The sequence below is a fragment of the Phocoena sinus genome, chromosome 11 (genome assembly GCF_008692025.1).
Source record: "Phocoena sinus isolate mPhoSin1 chromosome 11, mPhoSin1.pri, whole genome shotgun sequence".
Classification (NCBI taxonomy): Eukaryota; Metazoa; Chordata; class Mammalia; order Artiodactyla; family Phocoenidae; genus Phocoena; species Phocoena sinus.
In genome coordinates, this window is record NC_045773.1 from 65,573,457 (window position 1) to 65,592,635 (window position 19,179).

The following is a 19,179-nucleotide window of genomic DNA, read 5'->3' on the forward strand; positions in this document are numbered from 1 at the left end:
AGAGTACAGTCCACCATCTTTCACTTGACTTCAACTACTTATGTCAGGCAGTGGGAATATATGACTTAATCCATCATCTTCTGACAACTCAAATTACCATGAGGATTCATCTTCAAAAGCTGAACGCTTCTAATCCACAGAATGGAAGTATGTAGTTATCAAAAAATAACACCTCATACCCTTAAATGAGAGTGCAAAGTAGTATACTATCTTTAAGGGTGAATTTTCCAACATCTATAAAAAGTGTAAGTGCAAATATCCTTTAGCCCAGCAATAGCACTTCTGGGAAATTACCTATAGATATTCTCACAGAAGAAAACAAATTATATGTGGAAGGAATAGTAAACACTGTTGTAATGGTTAAAAAAAAAAGGGGGGGGAACAACTGAAATTTCCTTAATTGACTATTATTATATATCTCCACAATGGAATATTATACAGCAATTAAAAATAAAGAAGCAGGACTTCCCTGGGGGCACAGTGGTTAAGAATACACCTACCAATGCAGGGGACACGGGTTTCAGCCCTGGTCCAGGAAGATCCCACATGCCGCGGAGCAACTAAGCCCACGTGCCACAACTACTGAGCCTGCGCTCCGGAGCCTGCGAGCCACAATTACTGTAGCCTGCGCACCTAGAGCTCATGCTCCGTAACAAGAGAAGCCACTGCAATGAGAAGCCCACGCACCGCAACAAAGAGTAACCCCCACTCACCGCAACTAGAGAAAGCACGTACGCAGCAACAAAGACCCAATGCAGCCAAAAATAAATAAATAAAAATTTTAAAAATAAAAAAATAAAGAAGCAGTTATATATGAATTGATAGGGAAAGATGTTTAAGAATGGCATGAAGAGGGGAAAAAGCAAGTTATACAACAGTGTAAATTACTATTCTACTTGTATGAAAAAATGCATATACATTTGTAAATGCAAGAAAATATCTAGAAAAAATATACCAACCATTAATAGTAGCAAATTCTGGAGAATGGGATTCAGGGGAAGAAACAAGGGATTTTTACTTTTGTACTGTGTGTGTGTGCATGTACATACACACATATGTATCTTTTAAAACAATCGATTTATTCAATTTTCATTTTTAAAAAAGGGCAGAGCACAGCAAAGACTCTTAACTTTGGATGAATATAATTGATCTTGATTATCCATAGTGCAGGAAATATGAGCTACTCAAAGTGCTTAATGAGAAACTCATCCATTCATTCAGCAACTATTTATGGAACACTTACTATATGCCAGGCATTGTGCCTGATGATACTGCCATAACCGTGAACAAGACAGACCTAGTCTTTGCTCCATTTTTCCTGTTTCTCCTGTAAGAACCACTGACTTCCAGGTCTGTGTTCTCATTATGCCCATTATGCCTACGGTTTCCCATAAAATAGAAACAAATTAATAGAATAATTATATCAAACAAAAACAAAGGCTTTAAATGTTATTAACTCCTATTTCCTTCATAATTAATTTTAAAAGTTAACAGAAACAGAATTTGTGAAAGAACAATTGAACAAGCACCATTTCAAATAAACAAAATTTAGAAAGTAATTTAGATGTTAAATAAAATTTAAGGGAAATTAGCTAAGAAAATTCAAAAGAAAAAACATTATAGGAAATTTTTATTTTCTTCATTGATTTATATTTACTTACTAAATTCTTCTACAATAACCATGTACTACACAATAAGAAGGAAGTAAAAGTTGTTCTTGAAAAGAACCTTCTGTTGCAACAACAGATCAGCTACTGCCTCAAGTCCAAGCCCCTAACCCATTATACCAGGCCGTTTATGGTCTGGCCTTGTCGAGACTCCTTGTTTTGTCAGCCCAGAGCCCATTCCACCCTCTGCTGCAAACAGCATTCTGGGACTTTCCACTGGGGAATCACTGCTCCTCACCTCCTGGGGTGGGCCCAATCCCCAGTCTTTGCCAGTCAGAGCTTCTTATCCCCTTGGCCACCCCAACAGTTCAGAGGTGAACACATGACCCTAACAGATCCAAATCCAAATCAATCCTGAAAAGAGGCTAATTTTAATGAGGCTATTCAAATGATTATAAGTGCTGACATATAATACAGCTAAATTTCCTAAAAGAACTTTGTAATAAATAGAATTCTCATTTAATGTGGTCCCTGAATATTTTGTGTGACTATAACTTCAAATCACAAAACTGGCAGTGAAAACAGTCATAATTGATCACTTTTGTTGAAACAGAACAGCAACAAAAATACAATATTAGAAAATTCCCATTTCTAAAAAGCTATTAAAACTTGATGCTGTCTCAAAGAATGTTGAAACCATATAAATCACATCCTGTTAAAATAGTTAAGTACAAAAACAGTAATACAGGTTACGCAGCATATATGTTAATCACTTATGATCTGACAGAAATCTTTTAAACAACTTCAAAAATAAAGCTCCTACAGGTAGTATTTCATGAGGCACCTAAAATGCCACAATCCTAAAACAAACAAACAAAACCCCAAACCCAAGCATTTGAAATATATTTAACTTTTAAAATAATTTTTATCGGGACTTCCCTGGCGGTCCAGTGGGTAGGACTCCACGCTCGCAATGCAGGGGGGCCCAGGTTCGATCCCTGGTAGGAGAACTAGATCCCACGTGCCACGACTAAGACCCGGAGCAGCCAAAATAAATATAAATAAATAAATTTTTAAAATCACCTTTATTAAAAATAATAATTTTTATCAGTTAACCATTTTCCTTTCAACACTAAGAAAACTATAGAGTATATTAATAAATTACAGGGGAACAAACTTCAATGCAATATGAGAAAATAAAACTTAACCATTAGAATTTCCTAAGAGTGAAATGGACTGTCTTGTAAAACAGGGACCTCTCCTTCCCTGGAACTAAAACTAAAACCAAAGCTCTGTAATTCTCTGAAAATAAGATATCCTTGAAGAATTCAACTGCTGTGCCAGCTGTTTTATTTCTTGAGAGTATAGCTGAACACATATTATAATCCATTGCATTTTTTCTAGCATTGCACAATTTTCCTGGCACACAATGTGCATACTGTATTTATTATCATATTTAAGCATCTGACAGCATTGTTATAAGAATCCATAATATTATTCTCTAACTAAATGCACACATAAATTTTTCAGTCTTCAAACAGCCATGGATTTCAGTAGTTAAGTATCATATATATTTTTTCCACAAAGTCTAAATACAATACATTTCCTGAACTTTTAGCTTTCAGTTTCCTGTTCGTCAATGGTTACAATTCTAGAGGCAATACATAAACACACCCTAGCCATGGTATTTCCACTCCTGACAACAGTGGATGTGAACTTAATATGACCAAATATAACTACAGTGCATATAAATGGTATATCACAGCTAACACAGCAATAGCAGGAATTAAGCTATAAAATGGAAATATAAATTATATTCCTTATTAAGAATTCACATAACCTCTTTTTATAACTTAGAACTCAGAAAAAGTTTCTCTCCCATGAAAAACTGATAAGCTTTCTTTATCAGACAATAACTGTGAAACCCATCCTGTTTCCTTTTTTCTCCTGCTTGCCAGGAAGCTCAGAGCTAAATTTAATGTTCAAATACAGAAAATATTTTGCCTCAGATTATTGCTGTAAAGATTTCTTTCCACTCCCTCATCCTGCTCATTATTTCTCAAGTGATTTATGCTGAATTTCTGACTTTGTTTTTAATGTTTCTTGCCTTTTTAGTTTTAATTACAAGCTATCAAATCTTTTCAATGAATACAGAGTATACAGAAACAATTTAAAAGATATCTTTACATCACTGAATAATCTGTTAATCCAATTTATATAAAATGGGGCTTCCCTGGTGGCGCAGTGGTTGAGAGTCCGCCTACCAATGCAGGGGACATGGGTTCGTGCCCCGGTCTGCGAGGATCCCACATGCCGTGGAGCGGCTGGGCCCGTGAGCCATGGCCGCTGAGCCTGCGCGTCCGGAGCCTGTGCTCCGCAACGGGAGAGGCCACAACAGTGAGAGGCCTGCGTACCGCAGGAAAAAAAAAAACAAAACCCAATTTATATAAAATGTAGGTCCTAAAATGTATAGTTATTTTCCCCTTTCAAAGTTAATTGTTTCACATAATTCATGATTCACTTTTAGAAGTCACTGGCAAGTCTTCCAAATAAAAGACTCATAAAATGACACAAGGATCAAAACAAATTACTAAATGAGGGACACTAGATTAGGAGGATTAGTAATTTTTAAATGTTTTTAATTTACTAACAAAATTGGTCTGGCAAAGCTAGATTGTCATAAAAAATTAACTCACATAAAGTGTACTGAAATCTTATTTACTGTTATCAGCATTTTAGATGCAAAATAGACAACAGGTATAAAAATATTTAAATAGCCTAGGAATCTTAAGAAAAGAGGGAAACTCGGTCACACTTGTTTAGAAACTACAGACACACACACATATTAAAATATTCAGTATATGGTAATACCAAAAAGTTTGTTAAGTGGAGATAAAATGAGATATTAAGAAAATGAACAAAAACAACACGAAGGTGAAAAGAAACTACAACCCAAACTGACAAATCCAGCCAAAAACTAAACAAAAATACACCATGAATTAAACAGAAAACCTAAGCATAGTCATATTAAACATGGAAAAGAGAAATGAGCACATTTTGTAACAAAGACTACGGTCTACAAGAATGCATAATATTAAAGCTCTTCACTTTTAGAAGCCATAAATTAAAAAAAAGAAAATGATAATAAATGGAAGACAGCCAAGTAATTTATATAAGAGTTACAAAAACCAATTGTTCCTTCCTCTCTCAACATATGAGAATTGCAAGACATACCCAAATAAGTTAAATTACAAAAAACTTAATATTCTAAGGATGAAGTTAACAGCAAAATGTATTACTATATAAATTACTATATAATTTATATAGTATTATTATATACTATATACAGCATAGTATTAATATATATTTATGCTATATATATAACATATATAATACAGTATTATATATAACATATAGTTATATAGAGTAGAATTTATAGTACTATTACTATATAAATTTACAAGGAAAGGCTAGTAACCACTCATAAAATATAGCTTAAAAGACTTCTTTCAAACAATAAAACAGTTCAACATAAAAAAGATTTAAAAACAGAAACAAATTCCTATATATTATCTGAAGGGGCTGAGAGAAACACACACACACACACACACACACACACACACACACAGCCCTCAAAAAAGAAATCTAAAATTTAATTTTGAAGCATTTCTCTTCCCCCCAATAGCACAAATAGAAGTTAAAATTTGTTATAAAGAGTAATCATCTAAATACAAAACAAGTCACAGATCATAAGAGAGAAAAAAATCCCTTCTCCCTTCAGAAAAATGAAGACAGGAAAAAGAAACCAAACCATGGGAAATACAACTAAGTGATCTGATACAAAGCACTGAGGACACGGAAAAAATTCTTTTGTATATATATTTGTGTATTATACAATCCAACTTCACAGTGTTTGAAAATGATAAAGAAAAATTAGTATTTCAGTAAAAATGAATCCAGTTAGAAGTCTTTTTTTTTTTTTTTTTTTTAAGGAATATGGCAGGATGAGCAGAGAGGTCTAGGGTATTTTTATGTAACCCATGCCACTTTTTCTTTCTTTAATCATGGGAAAGAATATAGAACCTGAAAAGATTACTAGCTGTGAAATAATTTTATGACAAAATTATGCTTAAAGTGACTAAAACGTATTTGTACGTCACACAAATTTTCAAAATGCAAGGACAGCATCTTGTCAAATTTAAAACAAGACATTTCAAGGGAAGAAAAGTAGTGTGACAGTGATTTGGAGATGAGGAACTGACATTAATGAGAAAAAATTACGTGCTCTGTAAAAAGGGAAGGGAGTATTTATTGAGTAACTAGAGTGTCCAGACACTAAGCTTAGGGCTTTATAAAAGACATTCTATCACATTGCATTTAGGTAGGAAAACAATATAGAAGAAAACAATGCTTAAATAGGTTTCTCACCATTATGTGTGGCATATGGTAAAATGTAAGAGACGAAAGAAGATGTAAACTTAGAGACTACTGTACTAGTAGAAGTACACGGCTGGGGGCTGTGAGGTGAAAGTACAATAGTTCCCAACTTTTCATGCTAATCTTACTGGACTATCAATCACTCTAAAAGAACCTGTGTTCCACCATGACAGAAACAGAAGTCCACTTTTTTTTGAGAATGATATTTATGTTTACAACACTATTATAGTTATAATTTCCAACTCCAAAAATAAAAGAAAGGAACCCTTTTGTTCCTAAAGAAGATTTTGGAGCCTTGATTTTATTTTTTTAAATAAATTTATTTTATTTATTTTTGGCTGCCTTGAGTCTTCGCTGCTGCGCGTGGGTTTCCTTTAGTTGCAGTGAGCAGGGGCTACTCTTCCTTGCAGCGCGCAGGCTTCTCATTGCGGTGGCTTCTCTTGTTGCAGAACACGGGCTGTAGGTGCACAGGCTTCAGTAATTGTGGCTCACAGCTCTAAAGCGCAGGCTCATTAGTTGTGGCACACAGACTTAGCTGCTCCGTGGCATGTGGGATCTTCCCAAACCAGGGATCGAACCCATGTCCCCTGCATTGGCAGACAGATTCTTAACTACTGCACCACCAGGGAAGCCCTGGAGCCTTGGTTTTAAATATTACTTTAAGAATAGTAATGCCTGTCCAAGAAGTGTGATCATGGGCTTCTCATTAAGAATAGAGTGAATTATTACCACATTATTCCTGGCAGTAAAATTATTTCTTACCTTGGTGTTTGATAGCTGTTAGTAGAAAGATTATTGGTAATACTACTGTAATTCCCACCCAGATGGTTAAGAGTCATACTAGGACGACAGTAAAAAAGCAGCCCTAGTTTAGCTCTGAAAGGTACAGGCCACTAATTAATTAGCTGTGGATCCTGACTTTACTTCCTCTGGACCTCAACGTCCTCATCTGTACAATAAGACTGCTGGACTAGAGCATACTTCCCTACCTTCCTCCCCCTTTTTCCCTCTCCCTGGCCCTTTCTACTTTATGACTTCGGTGATTTAGGATCTAGACTGGGATTTTTGAGGACAGAGAGGTAAATAGCAGAAACCCACTAAACTCTGGAGAAAAGGAATAAGAATTATGTAAACAACTAGAATATGGAGAGAAAAAGAGAAAGCCCAAAATACATGTTTACAAAAACAAATGGACAAATTAAAGAGGCATAATGGTTCAGAATAGAGGATCATGAGCTTCATCGTCAAAATTAGTATGATAGTAGTTTCAGTTATATGACATCAGGAAAGATAGTGAGAAGTGCTAGAGATACAGACTTAGAAATGTTACTTGTAACACACAAGAATGTTTTACAAATAACCCAAGAAATCTTCCCAAGTTCCCCCAGTACATATGGAAAAGATGCCATACTCCCTGGCTTAATCATTCATAATTCTGCCCTAACATAATCACTCACTATTTTCCAACAGGTTATTCCCTCCAGTCCATTTGGCTTCATCATTTCAGACAAACCTATGAAATCTCCCCTTCACTGTCACTCAGTGTTCTGTCAAATGCTTTCTCCCTTCTCCAATTTATAATAACAATTTTTCATGCTCTAACCATGTTTGAGGCACCATTCTAAGCACTTGACATATATAAACTCATTTAATTCTCTCAACAATCCTAGGAAGAAGGTCAAGTAACTTGCTAAAGATTACACAGTAGCAGAGTCAGGATTCCAACACAGGCAAACTGGCTCCAAGGAGCCTGTCCTCCTAACTTGCTAACTAGTCCTACAAGGCTTAGGTGGAGCTCTGTCACCTTCCTGAAGTTCTCACCTGCTTAGCAATTATTCCTGCCTCTTGAGACCTTAAGTAAACCACTCCTTTGTCACTTACCACAAGACCTAGGTTGTTATTTATATTTTGTGCACATGTTCTATCTTTTCTAAGGACAGGATCTTGTCTTATTCTGTAACAACGCTACTTAGAACCTAACAGAACTTATTATCTGGAATACAAAAGTGCTTATTAATGAAACTATAATAGCATTTAATATTTATTGAAGACATATGCCAGGTTCTGGGCTAAGGACTTTATTTGTATTGTCTCATTTATTCCTCACAACCCTTAGGTAGGTATTAATACTGCCTGCACCTCCTATTATTATAGATGAGGAAACTGAGCTTAGAGAGAAGCTACATATCTTGTCCCATATCACAAAGTGGTGGTGACAGTCTTACTTAAGGGTCTAACCAGAATCTTAATCTCCAGCCAACCACAGAACACCCTGAAGAAAGAAGCAGTCCTAACAACAACTCAGTTCAACTTTCGCTTACTCTGCAGCACTATGCTGAACACCAAGGATTCAGAATTAGAGGCACAGCTGCTGCCCTGATGAAACTCACAGTGCACTAAGACTTCAGGACCAAACTTTGATATCACAGGCAGAGCCACCATCATCAAAACTTAAGGAAGATTTTAACTTATATTTTAAATCAAAATATCTAAATAATCCTTGGAAACTCTTCCATCCCCTTCCTTCTCCCTTCAGGCTTCCCCCACTCCCTCTACCCTAGGACTAATCTCTCTAGTTTCTGTATTATCGAGTAGAAGGATCCCACTAATCCTGACAACTATTAGGATGTCTAAATTTATCAGTAGCTCAGACTCAAGGGTCTATTTGGCGAATTCCATGTCCATAATGAAATATGGGCAATGGACAGCTAGAAAAAACCAGTAGCAAGGAGAAGCAGCAAAAAGAGGGAGATGAAAGTCACACTGTATAGCAAAGAAAAAGCAAGAAAAGCAGGAAAGTGGACACAAATAGAAGGTGAAAATGAGTCCAGAATAAATCCAGTAGAGAGATGTAGATAGATGAAAACACTAAAATCTAATTCATTTTGCAAATGCTGACTCCTTTAATTATTTTCCTAACTTCTAATGGAAACAGAAAAATACGTAGGTGAAACAATTACTGAAAAAATCATTAACCAGGAACAGTATATAAATCAGGAGTTTTTCCCCTGAAAAACCACTCATTTTAGAATTTCAGAGCTGCAAAAAGACCTTAAAACACTATCTAATCCAACCCATTCATTTTACAATTAATATAAGGCTCGGTAAGGTTAAGTAGATCATGTAAGATCATGTAGCAACACTCCTGAATCTCATCCCTGTCTATGCCTACTATACTAGGCTTCCTAGAAACGGTGTAATTTTCTCTTCCATTTTCCACTCGTAATAACTATTAAATTAATTTCTGCATAAGCATCTCAGAATCCCCATATTATTCCTACTTCTCATAGAAGAAAATAATCAGGTATTCTGGATTATCTAAAACAATATCAAATTTTATTCTCTTATCCCCAAAGTCAGTAATCTTAAATTGGGTCTTGATTTCTACAAGGAAGAAATTCAAACATTTCCCAGAAGAGCGGAAAGAAGAAAGAGCTCCATAAGCTGACCAAAAGCAAGCCAAGCTGATAAGCTACAATCCATCTGTAAAGGACTCAGGCCCAAGACCACTGGAGGGTGGACAACTGCTAGTGGGAAGCAGAATGGATATCACTTATTTTCCCATTTCTATTTTATATCTTTCCAACTAACCTCAGGTTCCTATCTTTCTGACAACCGTCAATTCTAGGAGCCTGTAAAAAGAAGGGAAAGTAATGAGGTAAGAGTATCATGTCACTTTCAGCACAATGGCTTTTTGATAAGAACTATCTTGGTCAGGAAATATGCCACAAGGAATAGAAGGGTTTTTGGGTAAACCCACAGATCTTCATTTTTACCATAAAAACACAAGAAGTCCTGAAAGTTTGTTATATACACTCAGTATTTCCCCCACTGCAAAGCACCTGCAGATATTCTGCTGGAAGGAACTCATTCTGGGCTATTTCTGTGGTCCAAGAAAGTCTGCTGCCTATATCCCTTGATAAACTGTGGGCCCTGCTGGCCATCGTTCACGAGGTTATTAGAGCTGAGTGATTTGGAAATTGTCTCTATCACCCTGGTTTAAATATAATGATTTCCTAGCCCTTAAAAATTACGTGTTTGCTTATAAGACTGACTGAAGCCTTCTCTGAAAGGGAAGAAAATGCCCTATTTTACTTTAGGAACATATCTTAATTTTGATATGTATGAAGTTCATTACAGATTAGGGATAACTTCCTGCTAACATGTTACCCAAATTAGGACAACTGGAGTGGAAATGAAAAAGGACGAAAAGATAAAAAGACATTTAAAAACAAAGTGATTTAGTGGCTCACTGAGCTTAAGAAGCAAAGGAAGAGTAAAAAATGACCAGTAAGAATAATGGTGTCACAAACAGCTAAAGAGGAAAGTCAGGAAGAGAAGCGTTTTGACTGGGGGTGGAGAGAGGGGGTGTTGGTGTGCAGTTGCTACAGAGATGGTATTTAAACATATTTAGTTTCAAGACATAAGTGAAAATTTGGGCCTCAGTTTTGCAAGGCCTGGAGTTTAGACATAAGATATACATTTGGAGCCTAAAAAAGCACAGCAATGACTGAGTTTTTAGAGAAAGAGAAAGTAACAGCAAAACATTTAGACAACAGCATTCCTCAGACACTACACTTTGAAGATAATCTAACTTACCAGATGAACAGTACTACCTTATTCTATAGATTAGAATATTTGGACTAATTTATTATAAATAAAAGGCTAAAAAATTAATCTTTCTTTTCCAGGCTATGAATTGACAGAAAGGAACTTAGAATAAAAATAGTTTCATAATTACTGATTGTCCAAAGTTAAGTCTCTGAGTTAAATAAAACACACTGCTTTTCAGATTTCTCTATTTACAACGAAACTTTTGAAAAAAATTGAGAGAAAAAACTGGTACACTAATACCACTACTATTTTACAATATTTGTGAGAATGTATCAATTTTTAAAAGCACACTAACCAAAATGTTGATAATTAATAAATCTGAAGAATGGGTATATGGCGGTTCATTATTATTCTCTCCAGTTCTGGATATGTTTAAAACTTTTATAATAAAAAAGTCTAAAAAAAAAAGGCTACCTACAGATATTTTAAAAGTTCTATCTGCAGTTAGGGTTTGACAACTCAAAACAAAATTCTAAAAACTTTTCAAATAATGTTTTATTCATGCTCAATAGACCAATGAAATTTACTGTGTATGAAAGGGAGATAAGGCCCTGTCATTTCAAAGGAAAATGAATATGTTCATTAAATGGAGAAAGTCCTCCTTTTATCCATGTTGGATGAGTTGGACATTTGTCATTTTTCTCTTCAAAGAACTTATATTTGTTAAAGAAAAATATATAGACCATATAAATGTATGGTTTTTGTTAGTAAAGGCAACATAAATGTTCATCCCCAGTTATCAATGATTAATTTGCTGAAACTGCTGGCTAGTCATTCTGTTACGTCAAATCATATTCCACTCTAGTAAATAACCAAATAAACAAATTTCTTATGTGGATGCAAAAAACTGATTAAAAAATGAATATCCATAAATAATGCCCAATCCTAAATTGTGAAGAACACATATTTAAGATTATATAAAATAGTAAGTCGAGAAAAAAAGCTAACGTTTTAAACAACTGACATAGTTTTAGGGCTGCTGTAGAGTGATTTGCTTTAAATTAAACCTATTTAAATTACAGTTTAAACTAACAGTGAGCGTCAAATTCACCACCTTAGATTTACCACTTAACCTACGATCAAGATTAGTTTATATGGTTTACAAGCACCAATCCTTCCCCCTACTATAAATACCACCCACAAATGACAACCAGCTTTGTTTGCCTCTTCTTTGTCTGGTGAGTTCCAGGACAGTAAAGACTGCACGTTTGTGCAAAACGTAGCACACTGGTGTGCAACTCTCTTAACAGGAATTATCAATTCCCAGGAAGCTATCGCTAGGTATCAGTCTCATTCCCTAGGTGACTTACACAGGATAACAAAATAAAGCACAGTTTCCTAGCTGGCAGTTTGCCTTGAATTATTTACAGGATCTTGTCTCTTCTAACAGAAATATGTTGCCATGAAACTTCAAAGAGAAGCAGCATAGATACATATATGTAGAGACAAAAGACTGTCAGTAATTCTCTTCTCCTACATCATTATTAAAGCACTGCTTAATTTCAAATTGAGGTATTTCACTTTTTTCAGATAACAGGGTCATTCTCCTCATCTTCAACAAATTTTTATAGTTTTTTTTCCTTATGAAAGTAAAAGTTACATACCATAAAATGCACGGATCTTAAGTATTCAGCTGGGTAAATGTGAACAAATGTATACACCAACAGTTGGTGAATCTGGAAGTTCCTCGTACTGGTCTTGCAGCTGTTCTGTAAGTTAAAAATTACATGAAAATGAAAACTTACCCCAAAGGTGTACACTTGAATTCCATAGCTTGATTCCCAAATCAAGTTATAGAATATTTCCATTACCCTAAAAAGTTCCTTTTTGCCCCTTTCCAGTCATCCACAGCCCTTACCCAAAAACCATTGTTCTGATTTCTATCACCATACCTAAATTTGGCCTGTTCCTGTATTTTTTATAAATGGCATCTTATAGTACATACTTGTTTGGCTTCTCTTGCTCTGAACAATATTTCTGAGATTCATCTATGTCACTGTATGAACCATTAGTTCATTACTATTGTGAAAAAGCTGCTATGAACATTTTTATCAGTCTTTCTGTGTACATGTACTTTATTCCTCTTGGTGTAGCACGATTTCATTTTTATAAAAAAGGTTTCACATATAAATAAGCCTGTGAAGTCACACAGTATAGATAGATGGATTGATTTATATGTATACATATAGCAAACATACAGTTACATATATAATGCAAATATATACAGCATAGATACTTTATCTACCTGTGTGTATATATTTATGTGTTTGTGTATATATATATGTGTGTGTGTCTCTCTACAAATGGATTCTGAGAGGTCCACCTAGGACCAACAAAGATATTTTAAAAGACCTTATAGGGCTTCCCTGGTGGCACAGTGGTTAAGAATCCACCTGCCAATGCCAGGGACATGGGTTCGAGCCCTGGTCCAGGAAGATCCCACATGCCACGGAGCAACTAAGCCCGTGCGCCACAACTACTGAGCCTATGCTTAAGAGCCTGCGAGCCACAATTACTGAAGCCCGTGGTGCCTAGAGCCTGTGCTCTGCAACAAGAGAAGCCACAGCAATGAGAAGCCCTTGGCGTGCCGCAATGAAGAGTAGCCCCGGCTCGCCGCAACTAAAGAAAGCCCGTGCACAGCAACAAAGACCCAGCTCAGACAAAAATAAATAAATAAATTCATTTTTTAAAAAAAGACCATATAAAGTTCATAGTGCAAGTAAATTTAAGATAGGAAAGATGACATTTCAATTTTTCTTAATAAGTATTATGTTTTAACCTAAGACTAATTCAAAAGAAATTTCTTTCCATGTAAATTACCGTTTTGCTTCAATGAAATACCCTTCTTCTCATAACAAATCCCCTTCTCAAACTAGAATTTCAAAAAAAAAAAAAAAAAACTAGAATTTCAAAACATTAAATATTACCATCCACCATGTAATAATTTTTTATGCTAGGGGCCAAATCCAAAATCTGTCAATATTCTATTTTACTGTCTTGCTTTTTTAAAAAGTTAAAAACATGGAAATAATTCCATTGGCTAATGTTTAACATGGGTAAAGACCATTTCATCCTCATTCAGAACACTGTATATTCTGAAAAAGGCTAGGATGTTTTCTGTTCCAAAAAGTATCTTACTAGAGCATTAAGTCTGTGATAGAGACATTCTAACCTTCAAATTCTGTGTGTAATTTTCGGCAGACAGTAGAGGAGGATCTTTAATTTCCAGAGATAGAACACTGAGAAACATACACACAAATCTGATTTTTGATGAGATCAATTTGAAATTTCCAGCCCTGTTTTTGATAATCAGATGATCATTTTCAGGGGACTAGGAATGGCTCCTTATTTAACATCATACATAAATTGCCAAGACTGAGGCTGAACACTACAAACGGTTCCAGAAATTTACCATCATCTGCTTCAGGAAGGGTTTGCAACTACAAAAGGGAAAAAAAAAACCTCTTCTAGCCTTTGATTTTTTCTCCATCTTTTATTCTTCCTTCCAAACAATGAACAATTTCAAGACCATACAATTCAAATGTACCATATATATATATATTTTTTAAATAAATTTATTTATTTTTGGCTGCGTTGGGTCTTCGTTGCTGGGCGTGGGCTCTCTCTAGCTGCGGTGTGCGGGCTTCTCACTGCGGTGGCTTCTCTTGTTGTGAAGCACGGGCTCTAGGTGTGCGGGCTTCAGTAGTTGTGGCTCGTGGGCTCTAGAGTGCAGCTCAGTAGTTGTGGCGCACAGGCATAGTTGCTCCCCAGCATGTGGGATATTCCCGGACCAGGGCTCGAACCCGTGTGCCCTGCATTGGCAGGCAGATTCTTTTTTTTTTAAGGCAGATTCTTAACCACTGCACCACCAAGGTAAGTCCCGTGGCTACTGTTTTTAAATCAATAGTTACGTGATTTACGTACCAACGTCCACCTAATCTCTGGTGAGTGTAGATTTAATTTTCCTTACACTTTTGGGGACATAATGTCAGAAGTTAAAAATGCTCTGTAAAAAAATTCAGAATGTAAAACAAAATCTAATTACTAATCAGCTAGGTTAGAAAGTTCACACAGTCTCAGAATTATAAAATGTATAAAATATTTAATTGTTCAGCATAAAATAATTACAGAATTTAGTGTGCCAAAATATATACAATATAGATTCTTTGTTAGGAATTGTGGGAAATTATATTAAAGGCCTACAGAAAATATTCTTAATGACAGATACAGCATGCATACTACTGTTAAATAAAGCAGTATTAATGTCTAACAGTATCATGTGATCTACCCTCAAATTTAGCTGGTTTAATGTGTCCCTGTTCTTTTGTAGCTTTATTCATTCAAAAATATTTGCCCACCCCCAAACTAAAAAGGAGCCACACCTGAGGGTCAGTGACTTAAAAACACTCCCAACATTTATTGTGTACATGCAAGAATTCAACTTATGCTTAATTTTGAAGCTGTAATGTGGTTGATAATTTTATGATATGGTCTACCGCAAGTTAAAGTGGACAACAATCAGTAATTAAAATATGTAAAAACTGAATTTGAAAATAGTCTTTTAATTAAAGGGCACTTCCATAGTTAAAGTTCCCCAAATTTGCTTTACGTAAATAAAACTAAGGAATATAGCTTTAATTTATGATATGTGGTATATTTAAGCATCATTATAGGATAATGACTATAAAATTTCTAATTACACATAGTAGTTAAACTAATATATTCCTATACACTTTAAAGGACAATTATATACATCACCCATAACCCCAGTCTCATAAGATTCCTTAGAACTACTTATACATAATAAAACCCACTCTGCACGAGTCACTGTTCAAACAATCTACCTTCACTAAACATCAAAAAGCCAACTCAGCTTTCAACAGTAATAACTTCTTCTACAGCTAGAGAAAGAGGATGCTCTTCCTTCTCTAGACTGGTTCTAAGGTAAGAAGCCTTTAGGAAACAAAACAACCTAAAATATGTATCCTTTTCCAATCCAAGGATAAACGGAAAATTGAAGATTTCACTAGTTGCCTAATCCAATATTTTAAAATGTTCATGTTGAACTGGCTAAAATCATGTTTTTAAAAAAGAAATTCACCCAAAATTCCCATCACTAAAAAAATTGAAGATTCAGAAACACACTTGTTTTGTTAAATATTGTAAAGACAAAGACCTCACAGCATATAAGCCTGTTGTTTTAGAGAAATAAAACATTTTATAAAGTCCATCTTTGATTTTTTTTAAATCCCAAGTAGTCACAACTAGACTACTGGTTAAAGAGTTCACCTTTAAAAGGTGTTACTAATTAGCTACGTAAGTAACTAAAATTACTATTCAATGAAACACTAATAAAGTACCATAATTAAAATAACTGTCCTTACGAAGTTAAACTTACATCTCTTAAGTACACATCATACCCAGCATAGATATAAAAAAGACATATTAGAAGAAAATAACTGAGTAATCTAAATCAACTGCTCCTCACAAATGAATGTTATTAATAACCTTCATAATATATTTTAAAGTAATTATACATTATTTAAAAACTTTTTTTTCTATAGATGCCCTAAATTGGTCAGGGCCATAACTGTATTGTTAAGTGAGGTCAGATGGGAGAGAGAGAAACAGAAAATAAGTGAAACGTATAACAAATAAAAATTTCCCGCAAGAATAAGAAGTTTTTCAACTGTATCCTTGGGGAAAAAAAAAAAACTCTTATGCGGGGCGGGGGGTGTGGTGCGGGAGAATTCCCACAGACTACTCAAAATACTGAACCAAAATATGCCTTAACTTTTCCCTTGTCTAAAATCTAACAAAACAGTAAGACAACGAAAATAAACACTCCTGTGAGCCCTCAGAGAGGCAAAGAAAGCTCCCATTCAACGCTAAGCCTTATTCCACTCCTGTAAAGTAAATCCAAAACCACGAGCTCAAACTGCTTCATGAAGAATTTACTGAATGGCGGCCAAACGTTGTACACGCTACCCTGAACCACAGTGAAGGATATCTAGAGTTCTGCATTCTCCATTTACAACCTGTACCTTACTATGCATGCTTTCGCCACCACTACAAAAACCGATTTTTACAAAGATGCTCCTCCCGGCAAGTCAATGGAAAGAAGGCAATCTACACGCTGACAACACCCGCCCCCCACCTTTTTTTTTCCCCAATCAATACTAGTTTTGACTACTATACTGCGGCCAGCACACCTTTTTAGAAATCATTAAGGGAGAAGGCGTTATAACGTCCCAGAGTGAACTGAATACTGAGCTCTGAAACAACTTTTCACTGGCTTTCACCTGGCACTAGGATTATCACCTGTTAGAACGCCGCCGCACCCGCACCCTCTACGAGCGGCCGAGAGCGGGGATGCTGTTCCCAGTCACTGGTCCCTGGGCGGCAGGTGAAAACGGTGAACGCGCATCCACACCCACCGCCCGGGGAGCGCAAACCGAAAGCCAGGACGGCGGCGACGGGGCGCTCCGTTATCCTCACTCTCGGCTGGCCCGCCAGGTGAGCGCGGCTCCATCGCGCCCACGGCGTCCCGGTGCACGGCTCACCCCGGCTCCACTTCTCCCGCCGCCCAGGCCCCGGAAAGCGAAGTTTCTCTCCCGCCCGCGGCAGCTGCTGTTCACGCGCCTGCCGGCTCTCCGCCGGTCCCGCCGTCTGCTCCGGGCTGCCGCGGTCACGGGCGCCGGGCCTCGGGCGAGTCGGGGGCCGCGGACGGGAGCCGTGACCTGTCCCCCCGGGAGGGAAACAAAAGCCGGGTGAGGACCAGCGGGCGCGACCGGCCTCGCCTCCGAGAGAGAAAGCGCGGCGGGGGGCGGGGAGCCGCTCCAGCAGCCGCCGGCTCCGCGCCTCCAGGAGGGAGCCCCTGCCCCGCGGCCCGGCGGGACGTACAGGAGCCCCGCAGCGGAGCTAGGGGCCTCCAGCGCGCCCGTCTGGGGGCTCCCCAGGCCCCCCTGGCCCCGACGCGCCGCTCCCGGGCTGGGGAACCGCGTGAGGGGGCGAGGAGGCGGCGCAGCGGCGGCCGGACCGCGAAGCAGGGAATTCGGCTCCCTGGGCTTAGCGACCACACTCCCCATCCCTGCGGCCATGGAGCCAGTACCTATCGCCGCGGTTGTTCGTCTGCTCTGTCTCTCTCCGCCTAGCCCGCGAGCCACTGCCCCTCAGCCCGCCCAGCAGGCCACCCGCGCGCCGGACGCCGCCGCCCGAGACTGGCAGCGCCCGCGAACCGGCCCGAATCCCCCGGGCAGCGCCCGGCGCCGTCCCACCCCCGCCGGCCGCAGGACCCGCCTCCCATAGGGCCCCGGGGCTGTCAGTCCGCCCCCAAAAGGCGCGCGGGCTGTCGCTCCGCCTGTCCGGATTGGCGGCCGCGCGCCGTCCATGCAAATAAGGCCCCGCCCCCGACCATTTGCACCTCCGCCTTGGTGTAACCTCCGCCTCTCCCCGTCAGCCCACGTGTCTGGCCCTTGCCCTTTGTGGGGGCTGGAGGGAAGGGATGGAGGAAACTGACCGACACCCCTCCCACCATCCCTTATCTCCGGGAAAACTAATGCCTAAAGAAGCATACGGATCTCTCTCTCTGAAAGCTCTGCCCTCCTGTCTGCCCACTAGACCTGCCCTGAGGATGGAGAGTGACAGACCAGGCTTGTTTGTGTGAGGTTAGCCCCAGGAAACAATACCAGGAACTCAAAGTTGTCCATTTGGAACTGGGGAAAATCCCACCTGGAGAACCATAGCACATAGCACATAGCACTTCCCTCTGGACACTCGGGGACTGTGAAGACTACGCTTTCCTGTGGCTTTCTACCTTTCAAACATGAGAGATCCCAGGTGACTGAGAGAGCAAAGGGCCTTAAAAGATGTCTGTGTTCTCTGACACCTGCGAAAGGGTAGACCTGCTGAGCAACTCAGCTTCAGGAGGTGCTCAGTCCCCTCCAATGAAATGGCCACCCAGAGATTCAGATAAGGGGACTGAGCTAGCCACCTGGGCCTTAGGGAGTAGCTAGCTCAATCTCATTTTTGAGAAAACAGAAACCTGAAGTCCCATAGCTATGGAGCTTATTAATTACCTATGGAAACCTAACATCTCCTAGCTCCACAACTGCTGTCTAAGCTATATCACCTGCGTCATTTAGGTATTGATGACGAGCTTCTACAAATCACCATCCCTGCCTTCAAGAGGTGCTGCCTGCAGAAATAACCGCTAGAGCTGACACTGAAACCTCGTCAAGGGCAAAGGCCCTGTCTCAGTGCCTAGAAGCTTCCCTTCTTACCAGATGCCAGGGAGAGTCACTGAAACAATTTATTTGTGCACTAATTCAGTAAGACAATGGTGATTAAAACTACTCTGCATACTAACACCAGTTGATTAAGCATCTACTACTATACTTTTTAACAGCAAGTATTAAGCATTGTGCTGTGTGCAGGGTATACAGAGGTGAGAGGACACTGTCCCAATCCTTAAGGGCTTCAGCCTAAAAGACAGTGACATCCACATTGCATATCAGTGCTC

At 38.4% G+C, this 19,179-nt stretch overlaps 1 protein-coding gene across 16 annotated transcripts in view; it reads right to left on the bottom strand.

The window, feature by feature from the left end:
• Positions 1 to 17,921, bottom strand: part of FKBP5 (FKBP prolyl isomerase 5) — a 94,683-nt gene extending 76,762 nt beyond the window's left edge. For 5 of the 16 annotated variants that reach the window (XM_032649856.1, XM_032649855.1, XM_032649854.1 and 2 more), the window contains exon 1: positions 12,263 to 12,367. The gene's annotated coding sequence lies outside the window, so the exon portion shown is untranslated. Of the gene's footprint in view, positions 1 to 12,262; positions 12,368 to 16,979; positions 17,118 to 17,221; positions 17,360 to 17,769 lie in introns of those variants that run through there. The other 11 variants (XM_032649858.1, XM_032649857.1, XM_032649859.1 and 8 more) reach the window with 5 other exon arrangements.
• Between the last annotated feature and the right edge of the window lie 1,258 nt (positions 17,922 to 19,179).